General features: G+C 38.8%; 1 protein-coding gene across 1 annotated transcript in view; it reads left to right on the top strand.

Annotated features, from left to right (window-relative positions):
• Positions 1-12,910, top strand: part of IPO8 (importin 8) — a 3,293,983-nt gene that overhangs the window by 38,496 nt on the left and 3,242,577 nt on the right. The gene's annotated exons all lie outside the window — the stretch shown is intronic.

The following is a 12,910-nucleotide window of genomic DNA, read 5'->3' as shown; positions in this document are numbered from 1 at the left end:
ACCACTATATTAAAACTGTATGTTGTCTGTATATCAAGCTGCTGGTACAGAAGTGTGTGTGTGTGTGTGTGTGTGTGTGTGTGTGTGTGTGTGTGTGTGTGTGTGTGTGTGTGTGTGTGTGTGTGTGTGTGTGTGTGTGTGTGTAAAGTACTGAGCTTAAGGATGTGTCCACACTGTACCCTACTGGGAAATAACAGAAATGTATATAAAGTATTGTACCTGTGTAAATGTGTATGTTTTAACAGTGGCAAGTAGAACATAGAAAGGTAACTTGCAAAATTTCAAGAAAATAGTTGAAATTAAATTGTTTTATAATTGTGCTGTAAAAGTTAGTTTCAATGCAGCAAGGAGACAGGAAGTCTAGAACTAGGGAGCCTTCTGCATTGTAGTGTAAGTGTTTTATTCTTATATGTCTTCTAGCAGCTGCAAACATCTGAAGGCTATGTATTTTCACAGGGATTTGCTAGATGCTGTATCAGTGGGGGTTGTTTGTGAGCCTGGGAACTGAAGTCAGGTGACAAAAAGTGATGTCATGCTGCAAACATCCCAGTAGCAATATCTGAAATATTAATTTAAGAACTCAGAGAGAGAGAGAGAGAGACTGGGCATTTTGTATTTGTCTTTGACCTGACAACATCCACTCCCCACCTCTGCACTTGTCTTGCTGTAAGTAAGTTAACTAGGGTACAGTAATTTCTCTTAGATTCAGTTAGGAACATAGTAAATACTTGTTTAGATGTTTTCTGTATTCGAGACTCTCCTGCAATGTTTTAAATATTTCCTGGGATTCTGAACTCTGAAGTCACTGTGAATACATATTTAGTGTTGTCTTGTTCTTTCATTATTAAATGTATTTAAACCTTTCAATTGTGGCTGGTCTGTTTAGAGATATTTAAACTTTTAGAGTACTTGTATATCTATTTAGTGACACTGTACAGGCCACTCCAAATAGCTTGGCTCTTGGTCAAACTACCATTAGGATTAACATTAACATTACACAGTTAGATTGGACACCCTTTGTTAGGGGCCTTAAAGTAGCTGATGGCTGGTGACAGTGAAAACTACCTTATAATCTGGACAGAAGGGGACATAGCTAGTAAACCTGCACCAGTCTTTCCCAGGTGTGTGTGTATGTGTGCGCAAAACAAATCTCCAAGAGTGTGTGTGTCAGTTACTTGGGCAGAGACACGAAGCAGTGGTTGGACAGAGAGTGTGTTGGAGGACTTGGTTTGGAACCCTGGCTAAGGACTCAACTGTATAGCTGTGCCAGTGGGGAGTCTTATTGGAGATCTGGACACAGAGAGAGAAACCAGCCCCAGACTGACTGGAGTCTCTGTGCTCTTAAGGGAAATTGTACTTTACAGTGTGTGTGTGTACTTGATATCCTCCCAGTGTGTACGTCCCTCATTGTTGCCATTGGTGAGGATTGAGGCTTCTTGATTATTGGGCCAGTGCTGGGGTGTCACAGACACCTTTTACATAAGCTTTATAAGGAGCCTTTAAAGGGCAAAAGACCTTCTAACAGAGTTTTTACATGAGAAACCTGATCAAGATTTCAGGAGACAGTATTCTTCTTTTCTGGACAAGTCAGTTTTTATTTGATGATAATCTTCATTGTCTCCGTGGTCAGATTCCTCTTTCCCAGAGGTTAACACTGTCTTTTCTTATTTGGCAACAGATCACCACAGACTCTTGCATTGTCTCAATCATTCACAGTGGCTATTTTATGTTGTGAAAGTCTCTTCCTTCCTTTTTAGCAATTCCTCAACTGCCACCTTGCCAGTTGCCTCATTTTTCTCCTCTTCTGCAAAGCCTTTTTGTTCAAGGTACTATTCAGCCAGGGCCTCCTTTCTCGAAGGAGAAAGGCTTCTAATCAGGATGTTTTTGGTAACCAGGAAGGAGGGCTGTTGGAGGCCCATTCTAGACTTGTAATTTCTGAATACCCTTCTGAAAGTTCTTTCTTTCAAAATGCTGACTTTAATGTCATTTTCTTCCCTATGCTCCTTCCTTAGGCCTTTCTGGTGTTTCTGGACCTGACACACTCTCTTCAGGAGGTATTTACAATTCTCTTCTCTGTTTCTAACTTACATTATCAGTTCTAAACATGCCTTTTGGTCTATCTAAAGTGCCAAATGTTTTAACTAAATGTCTAGCTTCAGCCATAGCTTTTTCCAGGTTCCACTGTGTTCAGATTTTTCCCTATCTGGATGACCTGCCCATTCACACCCCCTGTCCTCAGGTTCTCCTGTGGGACCTAGAATTTGCTACACATTTTCATAATGACTCCTCCTCAGGACCAGGTTCATAGGTAGGTACTAGGCTATCGGCCCTAGGGCCCATACAAGCCTAGCCAAAAAATGTACTCTGGCTTTCGCCACCCAAGAAAATTATTTTTCTGTGCCCCTGTCGAGCAGAGCCACAGAAGTGATCCCCGGGGTGACTTTCCCATTTCCCATCCAATCATCAAGATTTTTCTTGAAGAGTGCTAATGAGGAGCTCTGTTTGACATAGATAGGTAGTCTGTTCCAGAGTATGGGAAGTCTCTGGGACAGGAATCTATCCCTCCAGCATGTTCTGTTTATTGTGGTGACAAGATTAAGGTCCCTAGAGCATGTAGCTCAGAGGGATTGGGATTTCTTTAAGTGGAGCATGTCCAACAGCTCTGGGTTTGACATAGCTTTGTATGTTAGGCAGAGATCGCCCCTGAGTAGGCGATATGCGATGGAGTAAAGCTGTAGTTTTTTGAGACGGTCTGCATAGGGCATATGTTTGAGGCCAGTAATCCTCTTTGTGAGGTATTTCTGTGGTCTTTCCAGTTGTTGTAGATGTCTTGTGAGGTACATACCAAAAGGGCATTGTACTCTATAATGGGTCTAATGAGTGATGAGTAGAAGGGAACAATGACCTCTTTTTTTCTGGATGAGAATCCGTTTGTGATGAGATGAGCCACGTAGAAGGATTTCCTGACCACTGTGGTGATGTAATTATCAAAGGAGAGACTACTGTCCACTTGTGTCCCAAGGTCTCTTATCACATTTTCGGCATTAAGTAGACTACCAGCTATGTGGTAGTTCATGGGTACAGAGTTTTTAGCAAAGGGGGTGACAATACATGTTTTGGCATTGAGCTTCAGGCCATGGCTTTGACACCAGGTATCTGTCTCATTGAGGCCCTTTTGTAGTTTGTCCACATCGTTAGGAGTTTCTATTATGGCTCCTAGTTTGCAGTCATCTGCAAACTTTGTTAGCCAAAGACCTTTTTTCTTGAGATGCAGGATTCAGATCCTTACTGTGATGTTTTTTTCCTTCTCCAAAAGTTCTCTTGATAGCTTTTTTTTCAGTACCTTCTTCCTTTGCAAGAGACCTCACTAAAGGAGTTTCTAAGATTCCTTAGGTTCATGGCATCCACTGTTCCAGTGGAGCCCTTTGCCAGACTCCATTGAGAAAGTTCCACTGGTTCCTGAAGACAAGTGTGCTGGAACATTGTCATCCTCTGGACTTTTCCATTCCTCTCTCGCATTGCATAAGGAAGGAATTTCTGTGACTCCTGGTCTTCCTTTTCAGGTAATTTTCCCCCAATCAGGCACTGTTTAAAGATGCTTCAGATTTAGCCTGTGGGCTTGTTCCAACCACAAAAGGTTCCAAGGGGACTGGTCACCATAGGACAGGAAGGAGTATATCAGTATTAAGGAAATGAAAGCTCTTTTATCCTAGTTCTTCAGGATCTGCATTATCTTTAGACCTGGGTCCTATCAGAGTTTTCATAGACAGCACCACTGTCATATGATGCATAAAAAGGGGGGACAGAAATCTAGTCTTTGCAGATTAGCCCTCATAGCATGGGATTTTGCCACCTGCCATCACTTGTTTTATCAGACAGCCTACATTTCCTCAGACCACAATGTTGTAGCAGACAGTCTGAGCAGATCTAGGGCAGATCATGAGTTGATGCTTCGCAGAGAGGTTTTTCTGGATATTTTCCATCAGTAGGGTACTCTTCAAGTAGATGTTTTTGCCTCCATCAGATTAGTCAACTTCTCAAGTTCTGTGACACAGTGCAAAGTCTGAGTTGGAAATTTGATGCCATATACTTTTCTTCAAAAGGGAATTTCCTGTATAGATTTCTCTTTCTCTGTTGCCAGAGGTCATACACAAGGTCATAATGGACAGTTCCAAAATCTTGTTGGCAACTCCCTTTTTTTCTCCAGACAGCATTGGTTTCCCGTTCTTTGCCCTTTGTTCTTAGCCATGTGAAAATCATCCCAAGTTAACCGAGAGGATGGATCTACTTGCACAAGACGGGCTGTCAAAATCACCATCATCTTCTCACTCTACAGTTGATATTTTGGGCGATAGGGTTTTGATTTCTTTCAGGCAGCAGTTTTCTGTGAGCATCATTTAGGATTTGGCAGGAGGCCAAAAAACACACTACTAGAAAATCTTATGTTGTGAAGTGATAAAGATTTTCACAACACTGAACAAGACCCTCTTTTAGTGGGGATTCTTATTCTCCTTTGTGTGAACTGCTCAATTCTGGTCTGGCATACTCTTCTGTTAAAAGTCATATATCCGCCATTTATTTTGCTTTGCACCTGGATCCACCACTTTCTTCTAGGTTTGAGGTTAGATGGTTCCCAAAAGAAGTCCTTTATATTAAGTGTCATTAACTTTGTTCTTGAAAAAATTGACTCCACCACCTTTTGAACCCTCAGCTTCTTCCTCCTCAAAACTTTGTACCTAGAAAACTTTTGTTGGTGGCTCTGACTTCACCAATAAAGTCTCTGAATTGTAGGTACTTTTCTAAGTTCCTCCTTTTCTTTTTCACAAATACTCTAAAGGTTCTTGGAAACGATCCTTCTTTTATGCCCAAAGTAGTTCATGATGTGTCTTTGAATCAGACAATTCACCTTCCTTCATTCCTCCTTTTCTTCTTTTCAAAGTGATAGTGAGAGGATTCTTCATTCTTTGGATTTGCATAGACAGCTCCGATTTTATTTAGACAAGGCTAAAGGTATTAGGAAATCTAAACAACTGTTCATTTCTATTTAGGACAATAAATTTAGTTCGGCAGTTTCTAAGCAAACTTTTTCTTGTTGGATTTCTAAAGCCATTTCCTTTTGTTATAGTTTTCATGGAAAACAACTTCTACTTCTGCCCTAGTAAAATAAGCACAGTTTCCTCTTCTAGAGCTTTTTTCAAGGGTCTTGATGTTAGATCAATTTGAAAGCTGCTACTTGGTCTTCTTTGCATACTTTTACTAAGCACTACAGGATGGTTATGATTTCTAGGGCCAGAACAAGTTTAGCTTGGTCTTGCCTTGATGGGTTTTTCGAGAATTCTTTCTCCTGTCTTTTCTGGTAATTCTAGTACTCTCCATATTGTAAAGAACACTGCAGCAATGATTTCAGTCAGAGCATAATACAGGTGTGTAAGAACTTTCCATAATAGATGTTTATCACTGTTGTTGCAGTATTCCGTCCTTTTCTTCTTCCCCCTGTTGTTTTTGTTCTTCTGGCGGAGAGGCCTTCTTTTTTCCCCCTTTCGGGATGTACACGTGCCGTCTTTCTTTTCTTGGTCATTTGCTACTCCTGTTTTCATAGAAAGTTATTTTCTGAGGATTTGGCATGTGTATATCACTTATGTACCTTATGCTCGGGCTTAGGGTATACATCTGACATACAGCTCTTGGAAGGGCAAAGACTTAAGTACTCTGGCTGATTGTACAGCTGTTCTCAGCAGGATAGCCCTATTGTAAGGAATATTGCAACAGTGATAAGTAGGAAATCCACTATTTTAGTAAGTTATTAGACAGCTATACTTTCTCACAGTAATGACTTTCGGGTTGATCTTGCATGTTATTTTTTTTTCTCCTTGAAACCATGTCACATTTTCTCAGATTTATTTATTTTTTGCTTCTTTAAAAACTCAGTCAAGAAACATCAAATACCTTTTGAAAAAATACCCTTTTAACTCCAGCAAACTTGCAAAGCTTTATACATTTTCCAGAAAAGAAGGCTACACCAAATAGGAACATTTGCTCCAAGTCGATGGTTGCACACATTGGTATTATCTGTTTTAAAGTTAAGGTTAACCATGGTAATTCACATGTTAGATCCTGTGTTCCCACTTAAGCAGATTGGTGTCTGTTCTTTTATCTTTGCTACCCTCCTAGATGTGAAAAAACAAATTGCATGCTTTCTGTTAATGACTTTTAGCCTTAAGAAAAAGTAATACTGGCTTATAAATGGACTAAATTGTGTACTTCACTGTAGTACATTAATATACTAAGGCTGCTGAGTGGCCACTGCTTGCATAAAATGTATTTTACACGGTTTCATACTTGTTACAATATTCTTTTTAAAGTTAATCACATTGTACCTCATAGATTTCAGTCAGAACTCTGTATTCATACCTCTCATGATTAATTGCTTGCACCCACATGCCACTTTGTCTTCAGCAAAAAGCAGATGCTAATGGGAAAAAAATCTAGTTACTATGAAAATGGACAAAGTAACTATTTTTTCATATTTCTAAGTCTTCCTACATAAAAAAAATTGACTGCAGCTTAAAGTAAGAGCATTAGTCTTGAAAGCCATCTCTGTTTACATCCCTCCATAGCCAAAGATCACAGCATTATATTAACTTTAATTTGTTTATATCTTGTTATAGTGTAACGTATGGGTACAGTAAAATTAAGAAAGAGTACTTTCCTACTTTAATTTCACTAGCTACACAGCAGTCACTGATATCCCTTCACCTCACATTTAAAATGCTTCTAATTGTGTACAGTACATAAATACTTCAATTACATCAGGTAACTTATGTTCAAGTACTAATAAGAATTTAAACGGTTTTACTTTGTCACTTCTTCATTCCCTTCAATGTTCATGTAAATATCAATGAGATAAAAAGGTGGTATACACTTTACGGTTGCCCTACCAATTATTAAACAGTGTTGCCAGACATTTCAGTCTTTTTCTTTTACTTCTTACACAACCACAATTCACATGTTTAAACTGTAACTGGTGAGTCTGATGCTTTAATTTTCCTGTTTGTCTAAATTAATTTTGTTCCTGGTTGTCTTTTTCATGATTATTTACAAACCGTGGTCTTTGTTTCATGTCTAGTGTATTTCAGAGTCTGCTTCTGAATTTCTTTTCTTTCACTTCAGCATTTTCCTTTGGAAGAATGGAAAAGGTCTCACAATCCCTAGATTTTCTTATTGAAAGAAAGTTGGGAAGCAGATTACCCCTCATCTTGCTGGCTCACCCTTTGTTGACTTTATTTCCTCCACAGCCTGTTCTGCTTCCAATAACATGTTTGATCCTTCAGGAAAAACTGTTCTGAACACAGCTCAGTATATGAACCTGAATTTTGTATCTGCCCCATTGACACCTCTGATTGCCAGGATAAACTTGCTTCTGTACAGCAGTAGTCATTTTTCACAAGCATTCCAGTGTCTCTAGTTTTTATTACTTTAATCTTGTACAGTAATTTTATCAGGAGCTGCTATTTCTGATTGTATGATCACATCTTTACTGATCTGGATCTACACTTTTTTTAATTCCATATTTGGAGTGTACACACAATGTTCTCTCTCCATTAACAACTCTTGTTGTGGAACACAAGTCCAGTTGCTCATACTACTGTAGTTCACTCTTTCCAGTTTCTCAGGTATAGCAAAATATACATTGGTTTTCTCTGTATGCTCTTTTAACTCTACTAATTTTGTTATAGAAATGTTGCTTCTTTCCTTCATGTCATCTTCTGATTTATGTAGTTGTAACAGTTCTTAAGAATGGATATTTGAAATTTCTTCTATTTTTTCCAGCCTTTTGCTATTTGACTATTATATATTCTTCCATTGCTACACTTGCCTAAAATACCTGAATGCATTTGATTTTTTCTTGTAAATTACTCGGTCATCTCCATTACTAAAAGTGTAATTTGAACTGCCTTTTTTTTGAACAGCTGCAAGGTGGTTCTTCCCTGCTAGAGCATTTTTCTTTCTTTTCCGATTGATTGATTTTTTCCTCAGATTTCTTCTATGCTGGTATCCAGACTGTAATTACTGGCCAGTAACCAAATTATTCCAAAAATGATAAATTTTACAATTTGTTTTCACATATTTCTCAATGTTTGCACTGAGAGCACTCCAATAGAAATGTTAGTTGCTGTCTTGAAAGTCCCTGCAGTTCCCATGTTTGATGCAGTTCACTATATAGTTAGTCTTACTGGATTACATTTAGATGAAGGTGCTCCAGTGGACTGTGAGGTGCCAGTAGCCGCAGAATCACTACTCTTATCAGTCTCTGGGAGAGCACAGATCTTTTCAAGTTCTGCTTATTGCAACAGGTCAAAAGGAAGCATGCAATGGCTGCAGTCATCTGTATACTGTAGAGGAGAAAGTTTCTGATGATTTTTTTATCATTGTCTGATTTTGTACTTATTAAACTAGTTTAGACTGTTATCCTTGGGGACTAGTCTATTATTGTACTAAGAGTGTTTGTTCAGCTTTCCTTACATCAGTCTGCCCATGCCCAAGTACTGTTCTAGGGGAAAGAATCTAGGGAAGAGAAGCCTTGTTATATCTTGGATGTGTATTATTAGCTCAGGTTTTATATGATAAGTGTATATGATCTTCCTAAGAAGGATCAGTTCACCATCTTTTTCCTAGTACAGAGGGCCTAGCAGTAGGTAGCAAATGCTACCCAGGTAAAACATCGCTATCTGCACTTTTTTGTGTCTTTTTTATCATTTGTTAGCAGAAAAGTATTGGACCAATGTTTCAAGGGTCACTACAAAAGATGCTGGTTTAAAAAGTGTTTGCTTTGGCTACTGTCTTTTGTTGCATACTTTTAGTAAGCATTATTGCCTGGATTTTCACTTCAGGAATCAAGCCTCCTCTGTCACTTCTTGATTCATGCTTCAGTCTTCTTGAGTTGTACTTCTCTAGCTTCTGTCTTCTTGTGAGGTTTTCCTTGTTGCTTGCAAATTTTTTTTCAGCTGTCCCCACTGCAGAAGGCCTTTTGAACTAATAAAATAAGTTCTAATAAATGTATTTATCTTCAACCCCCCATGTGTAGGTGGCTCCTCCACTTGCGTCCTATATAGTTGAGAGTCTTCAAAGTATCAAGGTTGTATATTTTTGTCTAATTCTTTTGTGTATTTTAAGAGTGTTTTGCTGCTGTTTTACAGAGATAGAATTGGAGCATGACCTCCTTGCCTAACAGATGATAGCCTGTCATGTGCTGGTTGAGGGGTGGGCTTTCATGTACCTTTAAGTGCAAGCAACTAAGAGTGGATAATTTTCTAAATAGAAGGCAATCAAAATGAGATACAAGCCGTTACCAAGTGCAGAGGTTCCTGTCAAAGATCAGCTAATATGGCAAATACACATCACATCATTTCAAATTCTGACATCTTTCCCAGGCATTATATTGCTAGTGGTTTGAGGGCTATCAGAATACATTCAGTCTGATATCGTACAATGCTGAACTAGGCACTGATTTTTTAAACTCTTAATCACAACACGGTTTAGACTTTCTAAGTTTCGCGGAATGTGTTCAAACATTATTTATATAAAGGTAATACTGGCACATCAGAAATTTTAAATGCATCTGAGTATGATTAGTGGTGCGGATACCTGTAGGAGCTGGTAGGGAAGGATGGCAGTGAGCAGCTGCTGTCTGCTCACCCATCCAAGGGAGAGGGAAGAGATTGTGGCTCACCACATAGGAGCACTAGGTGTTTGCCCCTCTGGGCTTGAATCTGCCAAACCTGCACTGCCATATGCAGGTTATACTGGAAGCAGAGGGGAGCCCCTGGAGGGTAGCTGTTGAGAAGATGCAGGGAATTGGGGTACTCCACAAGGGGAGTTGTAGGCCACCCTGCTGGACCAGTGAAGCTGAACTCCTCCCTGTTACCTGACTCCTTGCTGTGAGCAGGTGATCTCTTGGGAGAGTTCTGGTGAAGAACAAAAGGGCCATATGGCTTTCACCTTCCTGGGAATCCTTGGCTCCCTTAACTTCTGAACGAATGGGCTGATTAGGTACAGGTGGAGGAGCCATCACTCCTAGGGTAAATTACATTATCTTTTTCTTTTTTTTTTTCACTTAAATTTGTTGTTCTGTTAAGTAGACTGGTCAGCAGCACATTTTCAGTTATGATCCGAGACATTTGTAGGGCACATACATGGTTACAGTGCATGACTACTTTGTATAACCAAACATTCATTTCATATAAATTTACAGAGCAAAAGTTTTCATATGGTGTTAACTGCTTGCAGGTGAGGATACATGTATTGACTGTTTTGTTGTGGGATAAGCCCTGACTGTGACTCAAGTTTGATTATTGGTTCAGATACTTGCTGGAGCTGGCAGTGAGAAAGGAGGAGTACGAGTTGGCTAAGCTGGCTCACCTCTTTTTTGGGGTGATTGTGTGTGTGCGCCAATGTCCAGGCCTCACAGTCCTATGATAGCATCCCCAGTGGAGACTTAGAGACTGCTCAGGAGCACTGGCTTCCAGGGGTCTGGGTCAGTACTGTGGGGTTATGTCATTTTTGGGAATGAGTAGCCTGTTGTTGCTGATGTCCATTGCATGCTGAACCATGGAGCATGTCACCAGGCATTCACTGAGGGATTAGGGCCAAGTAAATTTTATATATATATATATATATATATATATATATATATATATATATATATATATAATATATTAAAAAAAATCAGTGGTTACCTAAATTATTGCCCCGTCTTAGTTGTCTGTCACCCTGGTGACAGAAGAATGAATAGGCCAGCTGTCCAACTGGAAGGAAGACTGATGTTCAGCAGGCAACAAGAGGGGAAAAATGTATACAAGGAAATTAATTAGTCAGAGGTAGAAACATGGCAGCTTATCTTTATGCATAGATAAGAGTAATGGTTAGTTTAAGAAATGTTACCCATTGAGTAGAAAACAAATGCATTTTGGTTCTTTTTTCAAGTGGTTTAGTAGTTCAAATATGTCAAGAAAAAAACGCAAGGTGATCGTAAAATGGTTTATTAGAATTAACTCCTGGAGTTAAAACAACTCTTCAAAGGTAACATTCAAAAATGAGATAAATATGTAACTAAAAAAAAAATCACTTAAATTATTCACTTAACCTATTGGAGCACTTTCCAGGGAAGCTCGGTACAGCAAAACATGGAAAATTCTGTAGCAGAATATTTGTGGAAGTTTCGTAAAGGTAATGTATCACATTTGAAATGTTTTATTTCTACAATATTTTAGGAGTTCCGTAATTCTTATTTTCACTATCCTATTGATATCTATGTAAAATAATTTGTAAGAACACACTAGATTGTATAAATAACCATAGACGAACAGCATGAGAAGCCATACATGTATATGAAATGTTCCCATTGGAAAAAATCCAAAATTTATCCCAGGCCAAAAGTTACTATCCCTACAATGTTTAGTACCAAAATTATTAGCCTCTGTAAAAGCATAAGCAGTATAATTATCATTATTATCAAACCTAATGTGAAGGAGTCTACTTTTCAAACTTGACCTTATTTTGGTAAGAAATAGGAGGAGACGCAGTAATGACTACAGGTAAGTCTTGTCACATAAAATATCTAGGGTGATTAGGATCAGTGGCAAATATTGTTATTAGCAATGTCATAATACCTAGTAATGAAAAAATTGCTTCTGTTAGACAGCATTTAGTATTTACTTCTGTTTTCATGATACTGTCTCCTTTCCCTGTCAACATAACCTTATTCCTTAAACCTGTTAAAATGTAATCAATACTTTAGAAAAGTAGTTTTTGCTTAAATACTGGGTGTAGCTTAATGTTCCAGAAGTCATGAGGAAATAAGTTCCAGGCGACTGGTGCAATTTTCTCAAAAGCTCTCTAATTTAGGGATTTGTTGATGGGGAGGCTTGACCAGAGTTGTAGTGCATGCATTATGAGATCTAAGAATATAAGCATGCTTTGTTGGGTAGATTATTGATGCCACTAGACTCCATCTTCCATATAAAGGAGTTTTTTACTCAAATGGTGATTCTAGTAGTAATTGGTAATGGCTGTATTTCTGAACAGCCAATCATCATCCCTATTGTGTGTAGTACAGTAAACTGACATCTTATTGGATGTGGTCTGGAGGAGTTTTGTGATGTATACAGACTTTTTAGTCCTGTTACTTGTTTATAGGTTCTTAGGTAAGTACTAGGCTAGGCGCCCTTTCGGGCCATTTTAAGCCTAGCCAGCTTCCCATTTTGTGCTTAAAATAACTTATCCCATTTGATTATAGATTGACCTACTCATCACCTGGTCAGTAATTGTATATTACACCTAATGAGAATAACTGGGATCATGCTATAGATAATTTGAGTGGAGCAATGCATGGGATAAAGCATTCAGGAGTACGGGGATAGTTCTGGGGTAAATTTTCTGTTTCCCATCTATAGATTTAAGTTGGCTTGAATATGGATAGGATGAACTTTGTTTTATGTGGATGGGGAGTTAGTTCCACAGCCGTGGTATTCTGTGTGAGATGCGGTTTAGATCCCTAGACCAAGTATTTCTGATGCTTTCTGACTTGATGTGCAGTAAATCCATCAGTAATAGGTTGGAGAATGCCTTGTATGCCAGACACGGTTTACTTCTTAGCAGTCTACTGACAGAGGTTTGATTCAGTCCATGTAGGACATGTTTAGGCCTTTTAATAAGGTATCTTTGTGGGCATTGCAGTTGTTGTATTTGTTTGGACAGATACATGTCAAAGGGGACATTATATTCAGTGATGGCCTGATGAGGATTGAGTAAAGGGAGACAGTGCAATCCATGAATGCATGCTTTAACTTTCCCAGAATTGTATCAGCTGTATGCCCTGTTTGAAGGGTGAAGGTAAGTTACTGGTACAGGA

This window comes from Protopterus annectens, chromosome 11.part0, assembly GCF_019279795.1.
Source record: "Protopterus annectens isolate FY-2018-M chromosome 11.part0, PAN1.0, whole genome shotgun sequence".
Lineage (NCBI taxonomy): Eukaryota > Metazoa > Chordata > Ceratodontiformes > Protopteridae > Protopterus > Protopterus annectens.
The sequence above is the reverse complement of the archived record's forward strand: the minus strand, read 5'-3'. Positions and strand labels throughout refer to the sequence as shown.